Source organism: Gracilinanus agilis, chromosome 1 (genome assembly GCF_016433145.1).
Source record: "Gracilinanus agilis isolate LMUSP501 chromosome 1, AgileGrace, whole genome shotgun sequence".
In the NCBI taxonomy this organism is placed as follows: domain Eukaryota; kingdom Metazoa; phylum Chordata; class Mammalia; order Didelphimorphia; family Didelphidae; genus Gracilinanus; species Gracilinanus agilis.
Genome location: NC_058130.1, coordinates 731,286,176 through 731,302,265, shown reverse-complemented (window position 1 = coordinate 731,302,265; position 16,090 = coordinate 731,286,176).

The following is a 16,090-nucleotide window of genomic DNA, read 5'->3' as shown; positions in this document are numbered from 1 at the left end:
TCATCTCTTATCCCTTGTGTCCCCCAGCCTACACGCACACACACATTGCCACTGTCATTCTGTAGAAGAGATGGGGTAAAACTGCTAATGGCAACTGATAAAATGCTAGGGTGAGCGTCAGAGAAAAACTGCACAGAATAGCGGGGAACTTAGGGGTGGCATGGGATGGGGGAAGACTTGGGTCATTTCACTGCTGCTGACCGCTGTTAGTACTGACTGGATTTGAATTTTGAATATGGACTGCACTTCGTCGTTGTGACTCTTGGGTAGATAGGTGAGGGGCACTTGTATCCCCAGCCTTGATTATTCAGCTTTGCTTAATTGCTTTCCCCGCTCCAAACTTTGGGTTTGTGGTCCTTGGACCTGGGAAGTTAGGAGAAAAGGGCCTACTCTCCTGATTGAAAGTTAATGTTTCAGCTACTTAGCCCCGGTAAGGAATAGTGTAATCAGCTGTGTTTCTCTAGCTAGTAGTTTTTTCCCCTTTGACTTTTTTGTCTTCCAGACTACCTTTAACTTAAAGGTGCATACCATTTAAAGCTCAGCAACATTTACTACAATACCTTTTTTTTTTTTTTTAGCAAGAAGCTATCACATTTCATTTTCTATAGGATGAAAGAAAACCCTTCCTTTTAACTTTCCTTTGTCTGTTACTGGCAAATGATGTAGTGTAAGGGTAGTCCTTTAGATCATGTCACTGGCTTTTCTGTCCAGCTGTACATCAGGGTCACCTTGAAATTTTTTTCCCCCAGGCTTTTGACTTAGCTTTCAAATTTATTGGAGGATCCAGTTATTGAACATCAGCTTTTTCTCCTGCTCTGCCTTGTTTACTGGGCTATACTTGTGAAGATTTGATTGAAGACGTTTTGCTGAATTCTTTTAACTTAAGGTAGTGGAAGAAATAGTGGACCAGAAATTAGGAAATTTCCTTTGTGTCCCAAAGAAAGTCTCTTAGTTTCCCTTTATAGTAAATTGTGGTGGTACCTCATCAAGTTATTCTGAGGACCCAAAGAAGTTTAGAGATAGGCATTTTGAAAAAAACACCAAAGTGAAGTCTTAGAGGCCAATTATTCTTTTATAACTTTCAGAATTAAGTAAATTGTGTTGATAAATAGCTAGACTACATTTACTGTTGAGAGGTAAAAGAGGCCTGAGCTCAAATTTTAGATCTACTACTTATTACCTGTGTCGCATTGGCAAGTCATTTAACCTCTTCAGCTCTAAGTTTGATTGAATCCTTGTGTGACTTAGAGTTTGAGACTTTAGAGATCATCTAGTCTAAGTCCTTCATTTTCTGTTGAAGAAATTGAGCCCCAGAGGCTGTGATTTGCCTAAGTACATTTAATTCCTAGATAGCAGAGCTAAGATTTGATTCCATGTCTTCTGGAATCTAAACCTAAATCCATTATTCTTTCCATAGCACTTAAAGAGTAATTAGTCATAATTGTTTTGCCCATAGTCACATCTATTATGTTTTTTAAAAATTTATATTTTATTATAATAAACTTAAACACCAAATGAAATGGGAATTTCCAAATACTTAACAGGGCAGAAAGGGAATTGTACGTGGAAACTTTAGATCTCTATTATGTATAGCCTGTTTTTTCTTTTAAAATATACAGTAAATTCAGCATGTAACTTTCAAAGCTTTCCTGCTTATCTATAATTCTTTCTGGCCTTCTGTTCTCTTCGGTGCATTAAAAAATAATCACCTAGTACATTTCAGAAGTTGGACCTACATCAGTGGAGAGGAAAAGGGGAATTGTCTCAAGGAACCAATGTTGATATGCAGAGAACTCACCAACCAAATTAGATTTTAAAAATATGTATTCTGAAGGCAGGAGCAGATATAAGAGATGATGGTAACTATAGAGTCAAGACTTATGAGTAAGCTTATAATGAGTACTGGATGTTGAGGAAATTTAAGACAATAAGAATTTTTAAGCTATATTAATACATAATATTAATTATTAAAATATTAAACATTAAAAATAAAAATTAGAGAAAGAATAGGGCCACTGCTAGGGTTAAAGGGATGATAACATAATAGAGAGAAGGTAGAGCTACTCAGTTATTATTTTACTTCTGTTTACTTGCCTAAGAGAATAACCTTTGAACTAGAAAGAATAGAACAAAAAATGGCTAATAGGGAGTTGACACTAACATAAATAAGAAGATAGGAGTAAAAGAGCACCTCATTGCCCATGATGAATTCAGGTCTCTAGTGCCAGATTAACTACATCCTCAGGTACTGAAAGACCTGGCTTCAGATTCACTGGATTTCCAGTTCATCAACCTTTTAAACTCCCATGATCTGTTCCTTTATTCTGCCTCCTCCACATAACCCTCTCACCTGATCTTATCACCCCAAAATGCCCCACCTCCATGATTCAGAAGTCAGAAATTTGTCTTCTAACAGTATTCTCATTTCCTTCCATTTCTCCCTTCACTTCACTCCTCCTAAACCTATTTTTTTGTCCTTACCAGAGCCTCTAGTCATCCCACCTTCCTGCTTTCTCAGCCATGCTTTGGCTTTCCTTTCTTCCCTTTAACATCTTGATGCTATAGATAACCATTCCAGTTTTACTTATTTCTACCTTGAAATCTTTTACCACCACCACCACCCCCACCACCACCACCCCGTCCTGTCATTCAGTCCTTTCCAAATCCCAACCCTAAATTGCTCCACCCCTCTCCACCATCCATCCACCTTCTTTGCTTCTATGGACTGCTGATGAATAATGTGGTAAGAAATCACACAGCCATACTGAGTACAGTACAAATTTATCTTGCCTCAGCTCTGTTCCTTCATAGCTGCACACTGTTCCTTTTACCTTTCCCTGTTTTCCCCTGGTCACTCCCCAAATTAACTGTTCTAAACTTCTTTCCTTCAGCCACTTACCATACCCTTTCTATCCTTCAGTCAGCAGAGAACTTTATATCCACCCAGAAAATTGAAGCTGTCTCTCGTGGATTCCTCTTTAATTCTGTACCTCATATACCCCTTGGCATCATCTCCAATTCAGTTCTGCTTTGCTCCAGTCTTGGGAAAAGAAGGTAGTTTTTTTCTTCTGAGGCCAGTCCTACTTGTTCCCTTAATCCTATCCCTTCCTGTTTTCTTTGGGAGCTTGCCCTTTCAATCATCCACTTTCTGTTTCTAATTTTCAATCTTTTCTTTATCCTGATCTATTCTCTCTTTCTTAAAAACATGCCCAGGACTCCTTTATCCTTAATAAACTTTCACTTGATCCTGCCATCCCTTCAAGTCAAACTCCTGGAAAAAGTTGACTATGTTCATTGCTTCCAGGTGCTTTTATCTCATTTATTAACCTTCTTCAATCTGGCATGGGACTTTCTTATTGACTAAAACTGCTCTTTACAAGGTTACCAGTGATTTCTTAATTGTTAAATCCTGTGATATTTACTAACTCATTTCCCTTTTGACATCTCTATATCATCTGACACTATCAAACTGCCCCACCCCTTACTTAATATCTCTTCTCTGGATTTTTGTCATTTCTCATTCTCGACTTTCTTTTCCAAGTATGATCAATCCTGTCTCCTTTACTAAATTTTTGTCTGCATCCTCCACCCCTAACCATACTCTGTCCTATAATATACTCTTCTTTCTCCATATTCTTGGTGAACTCCTCAATCCCTATGGGTTCAATAATTATTTCTATGGATATGCTTCCCAAATTCTTTCGCCCTAGATCTCATTTCCATCCTGGTCTGAGTTCCAGTCCTAAATCTACTGGATTTCTCTAACTAATTATCACAGACATTTCAAATTTATCATGTCCAACGTAGAACATAACTTTTCCCAAAATCAACTTGCATTTCCCTCCAAAAAAGTTTCATTTTTTTCTCTTAAAAACACCACTATTCTTTCTAACCTTGAAATCATTAATCTTTACTCTTAGTCTTCTCATTTTTCTAGTAAGTTGCCAAGTCTTTTAGATTCTAATTCTAAAATGTCTCTCACATCCCTCCAATTTGTTAGGTTAAGTGTTCTTCCTCTAGCAACATTCTTTAGGCTTTACTTATGAGGGCATGTAAGCTCTTTGGGGATCAAGATGATTGGCTTATTTTTACCTTAGAAGGATATGCCTTCTAAGAGGTTACCTTATTGACTCTTACCTGAACAAAAATCCTTACCACAATATCCTCAACATGAAATAATTTAATCTGTTCTCTCTTCCTCTAAGCTTGAGAATAATTTGGAAGAAAATTCGGTTTTAGGCACAAGTCTACCAAAAAATTATTGTTAATTCAGATTGTTCTAATCCAGGCATTTCTTCTTAGGAAAGAAATGCCAGAAATGGAAAGAGTCATCCCATGGCTCCGAAAATCTTTCTTCCAAAGCCATTTTCCAGTTAACATAGCACTCTCACGCAATAGAAAAATTTCCCCAATAGGATAAAACATAGTTACAAAGTAACAAGTGAGGTTCAGCTAACATTTTACTTCATCAAACAGAACAATAGTCACTTAACTTTTATTATTATTATTATTATTATTTTAAATTTTAAACCCTTAACTTTCTGTGTATTGGCTCCTAGGCAGAAGAGTGGTAAGGGTAGGCAATGGGGGTCAAGTGACTTGCCCAGGGTCACACAGCTGGGAAGTGTCTGAGGCAAGATTTGAACCTAGGACGTCCCATCTCTAGGCCTGACTCTCAATCCACTGAGCTACCCAGCTGCCCCCATCACTTAACTTTTAGCATACTCTTGGAGAATTATTTTCCTAAAATCAGTTTTTCATCAAACTCTTTAAGAATTTCCCTTTCCAGTTTTGTCAAAGGTGAGAGTCTTCTTCCTGATGATCATTACTGTAATCTTGTCAAGCTGGATCTTTCTAGGAATTCTTGTCTTCTCTGGTCACTGCCTTAATTGTTTCATGGAAGAATCCTTTTCTGGGCAGCTCTGGAAAGAAGGGAACAAGATATTGCTTTTGAATGGATGGTTCAAGACTGATAATTTTTTCTTTCAGATTAGTATAGACTTCAGATTTGGATAATTTTAAAATGCTTTCTCAATATTTCTTTTTTTTTTAAACCCTTACCTTCTGTCTTGGAGCCAAAGGCAGAAGAGTGGTAAGGGCTAGGCAATGGGTGTTAAGTGACTTGCCCAGGGTCACACAGCTAGGAAGTGTCTGAGGCCAGATTTGAACCTTTCTTAATATTTCTAAGAGAGGAGGGAAGATTCTTCCATTAAAACAATTTTACTAATACCTATATAACACTGTTGAGTACAGTATTTTGTGCTCTGTCAGTCCTTAATAAATATTTGTTATATGAGGAAATGAATTAATTTTCCTCACTCCTTGCCTACTGTTGTTTAGGGTCAATCAGTCATCTGTTGCTTTTCCTCAACCTAATCACTTTTTCCTACCCAGTAACATCATAGAGGCACATTCCCAGTATTTTACTGGCACTACAGGATTGCCTTTAGGTCTGGAAAGTTACCTCCTCTTTATCTTTACATAATTATTCTAATTTATTTAGAATAAAAGAAATCTGCATGTGAAAAGTGAAATAACAAAACAAATTGATGCAGAGAATCTGTATTCAATAAACACTTGATTAATAAATAAAAGTGCATAGTCCCTAGCTTTTTTTTTTTTTAACCCTTACTTTCAGTCTTAGAATCAATACTGTGTATTGGTTCCAAGGTGGAAAAGTGATAAGGGCTGGGCAATGGGGGGACTTTCCCAGGGTCACACAGCTAGGAAGTGTCTGAGGCCAGCTTTGAACCCAGGACCCCCATCGATAAGCCTGGCTCTCAATCCACTGAGCCACCCAGCTGCCCCCAGCCTCTAGCATCTTATTTTACTAATGTGGAAGTTAAGGCTTCAAGAGAAAGGCATGTGTCAAAAGTCACCCAAACACCTAATTAATGGTAGACTCAAAGACTAGAATCCAGGATTGCTACTAAATTGGAAAGATCAGGAGCCACCAATGGTAGAGGAATGACGGAATCAGATTGTGTAGAATGTATTAAAGGGGGAGGGACTGACATATGGGAATTACATTAGGAAGTGATTGCAATGATAACTAATATTTACATAGCACTTTAAAGATTACCAAGCATCTTACAGACATGGACTCATAACCCTGTCAGGTAATAATAAAAGTATTATCTCCAATTTACAGATGAGGAACTTGAGGCTCAGAGAGATTAACATTCATTAATTTCATGGTTATACTATATCTGATGGGAGAGAAAGTAGATCTTTGTGGCCAGGACTTTTCCCCACTTTGCCTTTCAATAAGCAAATTCAAGTGCTTTCAGCTATTAAGGGTCCAGACTAGGGAGGTACCAGTGGCAAGCAATTAAATAAGGAAAGGATAGTTGTCAAAAAGACATGGTAGTTTTCTTATGAAAAAATAATCCATATTGGTTCATACAAGATACTTCTGGAGATTCTGAGAGTTTAGAGGCTACTTTAGCATTTATATTAGATCAGAAAGTCAATTTTAAACATTGTTTCAGCCGTTGATCTGTGACTTCTTTACTAGATGATTCACATGTGGAAGAGTAGTAAAGGATGAGATTGAAGTTAGTGAAAGACTTTAGACATTAGCATGCACACAGGGGTATAATATATACTTGTTGCTTGATAAGGTTGAGAAATTTGGTCCCTAATTTTTTAATAGTCTCCAAATTTTTTAATTGTTTTCCCCTTTGTTAAAAATTATTCAACACTCATACCAAAATATGTAGTTTTCCTTATTTATAAATTAAATGTGTAGTACTACACTAAGATGACACCAAGGTTTTGAACTTCAGTAACTGGAAGAATTAAAGTTCCCTTGACAGAGGCCATATGGAAGAGAGATGGTTTTACCAAAGTCTTATGAGGAGTTCCCAATGTGGTAGGTACTACTGTTATCTCATTTCACATTTGTCACAACTAAGGGTAAAGGAGGTTAATTGACTTGTTCAGAGACATAAGTGTCTGAAGTGGGATTTGAACTTGTCTTCCTAACTTCAAGTCCAATATTTTATCTACTCTCTACTTAGTCGTTGCTGCTTCTATTTCTCCTCCTTCTCTCTTAGTATCAATTTTAAGACAGAAGAGTGGCAAGGGTTTGGCTGTTAGGGTTAAGGAAATTGCTGAGGGTCACAGAGCTAGGAAGTGTCTGAGGACAGATTTGAACCCAGGAACTCTTAACTCCAGGCCTGATACTCTAGCTGCCTCTCCTAGGTTTTTCTAATGTAATACAATCAGTGATGTAAATAATAATTCTTCCATGCCTACTCAGCCTCTGCAAGTCACACTATTACACCAAACATGCAAAGAGGGTAAGGTTGGGTATTCACAGCCACATAATGATTTGGGGTATAGGATCTGAGAATGTTGGAAAGTATGTATCATTTAGATCATAACTGTCCTAAGGAGTCAGCACTGGAAGAAGAAGGGGCACAGTGACAGGTCATGACTTCCACATTGAAAACCATTCCCAGATTCTAGGGAGCCATTATTGATCCTTGAGTTGGGAAGTAACATAATCATAGATTTTTAGAGCTGGTAGGGAATTTAGGTGAAAATGATGTTTTAATATTATATCATCTTTGTTCACAATATATGGAAAGAGTTGGAGAAAGGAGCAAAAGACCTAAACAGAAGACATTTGCAATAATCCTACCTCTGAAAAGATGGAAAAGGATTGGGGACAGGGAGACTTGAATGAGTATTTTTCAGTTAAGCCAATATAAATAATAGCAATCTATTTGTGTCGTTAAATTCAACAATAAGGGACAACAATATGAGGATATAGACTTGGGTAATATAGCATTATTGAAATATGGGTTTCATGATATTTCTTGGAATCTCTGGTTTTCTTAAAGTCTCAATTCAAGTGTTAGGATCATAGATGCAGTGCTAAAAGGGGCCTCAGAGCAATCTAGTCCAACCCCCTGTTTTACAGATGAGTAAACTGAGTCCTAGTCACGTAATTGAAATTGTCTTGCCAAGGTCACATGAAACCTTTCCTGACCTCCTTCCCTCCAGTTCCTAGTGTCCTTTGTCCTCAAACTTTCCTGTATTCATTCCATAGGTATTCTCAATGAACTTGCCCCTCTAGGTTGTTTCCCCTGTTGGAATGTAAATTCTTCTAGGGAAGGGACTCAGACTTCTTTGTATCCCCAATGCTTAACACAGTACCTGGCACATAGTAGCTGCTTGATTGATTAAGCACCTTAAAAAAATAACTAGAAGGTAGAGTGAATAGGCTTGAACACATGACACTTATTTGCAGGATATGATTGCCTCTTATGACTGTCTTTGATACTTTAAACATCCATCCACAATGGATGGAGCTGCAGGCCTGGAGTCAGAAGGACCCAGATTCAAATGTGGCCTTAGACACTTTCTAGCATTGTGACTCTGGGCAAATCACTTAACCCCCCTTCTGCTTTATAATCCATTCTAAGACAGAAGGTAAGGGTTGTTGTTGTTTTTTTATCTAAAATTTTATTGATTCTGGGTACTACTTTCCCCAAAGCAAACTGTACCCCCCGTACATCTAAGAAGAAGGTTTTTTGAGTTATTGCAGATGATAAAATTCATCATCTTGTTGTGGGGGGCTTGAGGTGAACCCCCTGGGTTCAGGAAGGGTACCTTTTGCAAGAATGTAAGACTCTGAAGCTTAGCTTAAGAATAAAAAGAGAAATTTATTAATTTAGAAGATAATGTTGAATCTGGCCAGGAGGACAGCATAGGTAGAAAACTGCTTCCTAGCTGGGACAGCACAGATGGAAAGTTGCCTTTAGAGAACATCAAGTCTGGGGTTTTTATCCTCTTTGCAACAAGTTGATATGTCACTTGGGGATGGTATGCACTGAGGGCAGGGGTGGGGTGGTGGTGGTGGGGTGACGGGAAGGTTTACCTGAAGACATGGGGGTGACCCTCATAAGTTTAGGGGACAGTTGGATATCTGAGATACAACCCAATGGTATCAAGGTGTCTCTCTCTGTCCATCTCAAATCTAAAGGACAAAGCAAGGAGAATATTCCTCTCAGGGTCTTATCAGGAGTCACAAGAATGTAAGGGAGCAAAGGAATTTCCTGTTTAAGTTTGGACTAAAATAATTCTATAATTTGGGGTACAATGCCCATGCCAATGTGATCATCAACCTTTTGGAAATAAACCTATCTGAACTTAGATAAGATGCCCCTTGGGTGTCAAAGTAGTGAAAAGCATTAGTCTGCTCATGTTCATCTCCTGACTATATGATGTGGAGGTGACCCTTGGGCCTTCTAAAACTCTTCCAGTGGAGCACCATATCTTTTAGGTTCTGCCTTTTGAAAATCCACACATAAAAACAAACTACATGTTCAGGTAGGGAAAATTTTTCCTAGTGCTTGAGCCAGAAAGGGTTGAATGAAGGCAGTTGAGTATTTTGAATCTCTTAAGTTTTGTTCCTTAAAAAAAAAAAAGAAAAGAAAAGAAAAGAAAACATTAATTATCAATGAGCAAATAGGTTGTTTATTGGCTTCCTTTTATAGAGTAGTCATAGAGATAGATCAGTTTCACTACCAACCTATAAAGTCTATCAACCATGAAATTGTTTTCCTGGTTCTGGAAACACTTTCTTCTTGTTCTTTGAGAGTTGTTGGTATTTATGAGAGGCCACTTGAAAGAGCTTTTGGCTTTGAATTCTCTCCCCTCCATTTACTAGCTCTGTGGCCTTGGGCAAGTCATTTTAGCCTGAGGTAAACATCAGTTTTCTCATCTTTAAAGTGGTCATAATAATAAACACTACCTAATTTTTAGTGTCCTGAGGAAATAATCTTGTAAACTATAAAGCTCCATATAAATACCAGCTATTATTATTTTGATATACCCTCCCCACAGACAGCTTTCAAATTCCATGGGCATGGTATTTCAGATAACCTGGCTTGCTATGGCTTCCTGAAGAAGGTGGAGATGTATGTGTACAATGACACTGAATCCTTCAGCTTATTAGTAATGTAGTGATATCTTATTGAACATTTATAGTACTTTTGGTTTATAACTTGTTTAGTTCAAATTGGTATTGCTTCATTGGGTAATGTTTTCTCATTTTCGTTGTAATTTTGATCTTTGCTCTAACAAATCCTTAGTCTGACTTTATGCAGATAGCTTTGGAAAAGTTTGTAACTAATTCTTTCCTTTCTTTGATTTTTTTTTTGGTGATATTATTTGGTGCTTGCCATGTCTAGTGCTGTAAACTCTCTTTTTGAATATTTATGATATGGTTTGAGGACCTCTTGCATAGTTTTAAAGCTTTTGGTTTTTCTCATTTCTAAGTTCTAACCTATGTTTTCTAATGCCTTTTGCATTACCATTCTCTATCTCAACCTTTGCATTAAAATTGATGAATATTAAAATATATATTGACTTAATTTGGAGACTCTTACAAGGTTCTCTGGAGGTTTTCTAAACTTCTTCTCTCTACTACAGATGTTGATGTATAAGATTTAATTATTTTTATAGTGGTCTTTCTGTAAATGCTTATCATGAGCACGAGGACTAGATGTTTCACAAAAAAAGTTCTTGTTATCTTTGGACATATAATAAAAACAACTTTTACTTCTTTTCTTTTTAATAAAATTTTATTCCATTTTTAAACAAAGATCAACCTTTCACTTCCCTCCTCCCAACCCCAGCCTACCTGTTGACAAAGCCCGAATAATAAAATCCCTGTTACAGTCATGTATAGTCAAGCAAAACAAAATTTCTTATTGGTCCTGTCTAAAAAAAAAATCTTAATTCATGTTCTGAGATCATCATATCTCTCTCTCTCTCAGGAAGTAAACAGCATGTTTTATCATGAGTCCTTAGGAATTGTAGTTGGTCATCATGATGATCATGGTCATCAAGATCTGCTTTCTCACCTTCCAACCTCTCCCACTGAGAATACAAGAAAAATAACACTCATTACCAAGTATAGTTAATCAAAACAAATTTCCACATTGGCCATGTGCTAAAAAAATATTCTTATGCCGGATTCTAAAGTCATTCACCTTTCTATCAGGAGATAGGTACCATGTTTCTTTATTAGTCCTCTAGAATCATGGTAAGTCCCTATAATGATAAAAATTCTGCACAATAGTATTTCATCACTTTTATATACCATAATTTGTTTGTTCATTCTGCAATTTATGGACAGTCTCTCAGATTTCAATTCTTTGCTTGAATTTTCCATTCAAAAAGGGCTAAAAATATTTTTGTACACCCTTAGAATTTATTTTATTTAGGACTAATCCCTCCCTTAATCTACTCTGTTAATTCCCTGTCCTCCTTCTCCCTTCTGTTTCACTGTTGAATGACATGTATTTCTGTACCAATTGTGTGGGTATTTATTTTTCCTTCTTTTGACCAGTTTGAATGAAAATGAGGTTCAGATATCAGCCTACTCCCATCATTCTCTCCTCCTTGTTGGTATAGACATCTACTTGTGCATCCTTATTATGAGATGATTTTCCCTAATCTTTCTTTCCCCTCCTACCCCCACCTTCCATTTTTCTTCCCCTCTATTTTAAATCTTTTTTTAATATCATCAAGTCAGGCCTTGTCTAATTATATTCCTTCTTTGGCTCCTGATCATGGGAGGGATGCATATATCATTTCCTCATATTTGAACAAGTGGGCAGTTTGTTCCCATTTAGTTATTCATCATTGTTCATTCATGTTTACCTTTTTATGTTTCTCTTCATTCTTTTTTGTACTTCAGCTTCTCCATAGTTCTAATCTTTTTTTTCAGGAATGTAGAAAAGTGCTCTATTTTATTAAAAATCTATTTTTTCCTTTGTAGCATTATACTCAGTTTTGCTTAGCTATAAGTATGTATCTTTCATCTTCTAAAATATAATATCCCAAATTATCCACTCCTATATAGTAGTAGCTATTAAATCTGGATTTTTTCTGGATTTCCTCATCAGAATTTGACCTAGTGTATTTTTTGTATCTGCTAGGAAGAACATGTAAAGAAAAGCTTACTGTGCTGCTTCTTATCACTCTGCCATATTGCTCTACTTTCCTCTCCCCTTTCTTTCTTTGGTTCCACAGGTAGGTAGGGTCTATAAGCCATTCTTCCAGTTAGTTGCAATTTCCTTTTAACTTTTTTTTTAAACCCTTACCTTCCATCTGGGAATCAATACTATGTATTGATTCCAAGGCAGAAGAGTGGTAAGGGCTAGGCAATGGGGGTTAAGTGACTTGACCAGGGTCACACAGCTGGGAAGTGTCAGAAGTCAAATTTGAACCTAGGACTTCCTGTCTCTAGGTCTGGCTCTCAATCTACTGAGCTACCCAGCTGCCCTCTTCCTTTTATCTTATAACACGAATATCACCAACATCTCACACTGTATAGCAAAATATGGTCAAAATGGGTACATGATTTAGAAATAAAGGTTGATGGCATAAGCAATTTTTAGAGGACATGGAACAATAATAGTTTACCTGTCTGTGGATCTATGGATAAGGAAAGAATTTATGAATAAACAAGAGAGAGCATTAAGGGATATAAAATAGATAATTTTGACTACATTAAATTAAAAAGATTTTACCCCCCAAAACCTATTGCAGCCAAAATTAGAAGAAAAGTGGGAAACAGGGGAAAACATTTGTATTATTTTTTATAATGGTTTCATTTCTCAAATATATAAAGAAATGAGTCAAATTTCTAAGACTACACATCATTCCCCACTGGATAAATGACCAAAGGATATGAACAGATGGTTTTCAGAAGAAGAAATCAAAGCTATCTATAGTCATATGAAAAAAATACCCTAAATAACTATTGATTAAAAAATGCAAATTAAAAAAACTCTGAGGTACCACTTCACATCTATCAAATTAGCTAATAATAATTGTCAGAAAGGGCCAAAAATTGGGACACTAATGCACTCTTCATAAAGTTGTGAACTGATCCAACCATTTTGGAGGACAGTTTGGAACGATTCCCAAAGAGCTATACAACTATGCCTGTCTTTTGACACAGTAATACCACTTGGAGACAGGAGGTCTTGGGTTCAAATCTAGCCTCAGGCACTTCCTAGCTATATGACCCTGGGTAAGCCACTTAACCTCTGTTACTTAGCCCTTACTGCTTTTCTGCACTAGCACCAATACTCAGTGTTGATGTGAAGATGGAAGGTAAGGGGTTGAAAAAACAAAACAAAGAAAGATGAAAGGCTTTCCCTGCCCTCAAATAGCTCACATTCTAATGAAGAAGACAACTTAAAATAAAATAGAAATTACATACAGTGTTATGGAAAGTAATTTCAGAAATAAGGCTCTAGCAGTGGAAGCAACTGAGTGGGATTTGAGCCAAGTCTAGAAAGAGGTCAGAGAAGTCAGGAGGGTGGAGGAGACGAGAGATAAAAATCCATGTGTGGAGGATAGCCAGTATAAAGGCACAGCCTCTGGAAATGGGATGTGTAGAACCATAACTAGGCCAACTAAATTGTAGGAGAAATAAGCCACAAGAAGATAGGAAGGGGCCACATTGTGAAGGACTTTAAATGGCAAACAGCATTTTCTATATAATCTTGGGTGATAGAGAATTCTTAGAGTTGTTTGGAAGTTGGGATGGGGGGGCAATGTGTGACAAGAGCAACCTTGAGGGAGGAAGATCCATTAACAGGCTATTGCAAAAGGCCAACCTTCTTTTGGATATTTGGGTGTTAAAAACTCTGTCTTAAGTCTGTAACTCTCCCTAAAGAGTCAAATTGGTGAGTTTCTCTTTCAGAAACTTAGGACACCGTTTTCAATAGCATTCTCAGAGAAAAAATTGATTGGAGCCAAATAGATTGCTGTGCTAGGAATGATTTTTCTTCTGCTTTCTTTACTGTATTTTAAGAACTATAGACAGCTGGCTGGAAGCCGAATGAGCCAATGGTAGAATGAGCCATTGGCTTGGTCATTGATACAGATCTTATAATACTTCACATTTATATGTAACTTTCAGATTTGCAAAATATTTTCCTCATGATCCCAGGAAATAGACAGCATAAATCAGTGCTACTACACTGCCTGGAACATAGTAAGCACTTAATAGTTGCTCATTGATTTATTAGCACTATTTTACAGATGAAGAAACTAGGCCACAGAGGTTTAAGCAACTTGCCAAGGATCACACAGCTGGTAAATAGTAGACCTGGAATTTGAAGGCAATATTATCCATTAAACATTTTTATCAGTGAACTCATTTATCAAACTAGTTAACCTAACAAGATCTTATGAAACAGGAGACATGTTTTGGTTTTGTGAGGACAATTGACAAGAAGGAAAAGGTATATTTGTTAGGAGGGATAAGGTGATCTCATTAGAAGTTATGGGCATTCAGAAAACAAATTTTGTCCACATAATTTTACCTAATACTGTCCTGCTGCCAATAATAACATTTTAACACCTTTGTGGAAGTTAGTATTGTAGAATTCCAAAGCTGGATGGGGCCTAAAAGACCATTTAATTCAACTAAATTAGAGTCCCTTGAAGAATAAACCTGAGAAAGGGTTCAGTCTTTGCTTAAAATTCTCTTAAAAAAAAAAAAGACAAGAGTCTTTACAACTTACTGACTTAGCCTTTTTTCACTTTTGGAGACCTCTAATTGTTTGGAAGTTTTCCCTTTTAGCTAGCTTAAATTAATGTAATATTATTTCAATATATCAGCCTTAACTTGGTTATATTGTTTCCTTTTCCCACAACTTTTCTTTGGTTATCAGTTCATTTTTTTCAACAACCAAATATTAAACAATGCATTATAGATACAAGGTAAAAAATAACATTGTAGTTGTCCTCAGAGAGCTTATGGTCTTATGAACATATATTGTTTTATCTTACTATTATTATTGCTGTTATATTATCTTAAGATTTAAAGCAGCCTGCTAAGTGGTGCTTTGCAATAATGTCATGCAGCTTAATGGTAATGTAATATTCATGCAGAATTTTATAGGCTCCCAATGTGATTTTTCAAGGAACTGGAAATTTTTTGCTTTGGGGACAAATTTATCCCTTGTTTCAATTCTATATTTTTAAGATACTGTAGATGTTATCACTGTTGCTTTAAGAGCCAAAGAAAACACTGAAGAAAAAAAGCAGTTTGCGCTTACAATTTGAAAAGTCAATTGAGAAAATGCCACCCTAAGGAGTTAGGAAAAGGTAAATATTTTATCTGAGATCTATGAGGCTCTATGAGGAATCAATGGAAAACACACAGAGAACAATAATGTGAAACTTCTTAATCTTCTGTAAGATGTTATTAAAAAAAACACCTCATAAAGAGAATTCTATGAAGAATTTGTATGAACAGTTTGAAAAAGTCAGTTGAAAAATATCTGTGTGACAATCTCTATAGAGTTAGGGTGATGGAGTGTGTGTCATCTGTGAACATGGGGATCTGTGAGCAATCCACAGAGAGAAAAGAGAGAAAGACAGTAAGAATTGGCTTTTGTCTTGTAAGAACCAACTTATGTTATTTTATGAGGAAATCACATAAAGAAATGCTTGGGAGAAGCTGAAAGACTGATTCTTGTGTTTACTAAAAGAGAAGATAGCAATACCATCCTGAGAAGAAACAATAAGATCCTTTCAAGACTTAAATCAGTATTTTTGAAATGAATTGAATACAAGTAAAGAGGAGTCAGCTACTATTCAATTAAGAATTTGAGGTGATTTAGTCTGTGACATTTGTCATAGCCAAGATATTGTAATTAATTATACATATATGTCCTTATGTTTATTATTGTGTCCATTCATCTATACATTGGATATATTGTCTAACTTTATATTTAAACATAGAGGAGTAAGAATAATTATCATTGGAAAGGGGGCACTCTCCAGTTTATTAAGTAATATCTAATGACCTGGGGTAAGAGTTTGAACTGATTAATATTACTGAGATTGTATATTTATTCATAAGAAATAAAACATCCAAACATAGCCACAGCTCATTCTAGAGCTTGGGAGGATAAAAGTAAATAAGAGTGAGTCAGTGATAAGCTGACCTACAAGTGAATGTGGGCAGACTCCCATCTAATGTTTCTACAAATGAAAGGGTCATGTCCTTTTGTATTTGCTACATGTTCTGTCAACCTGCTAC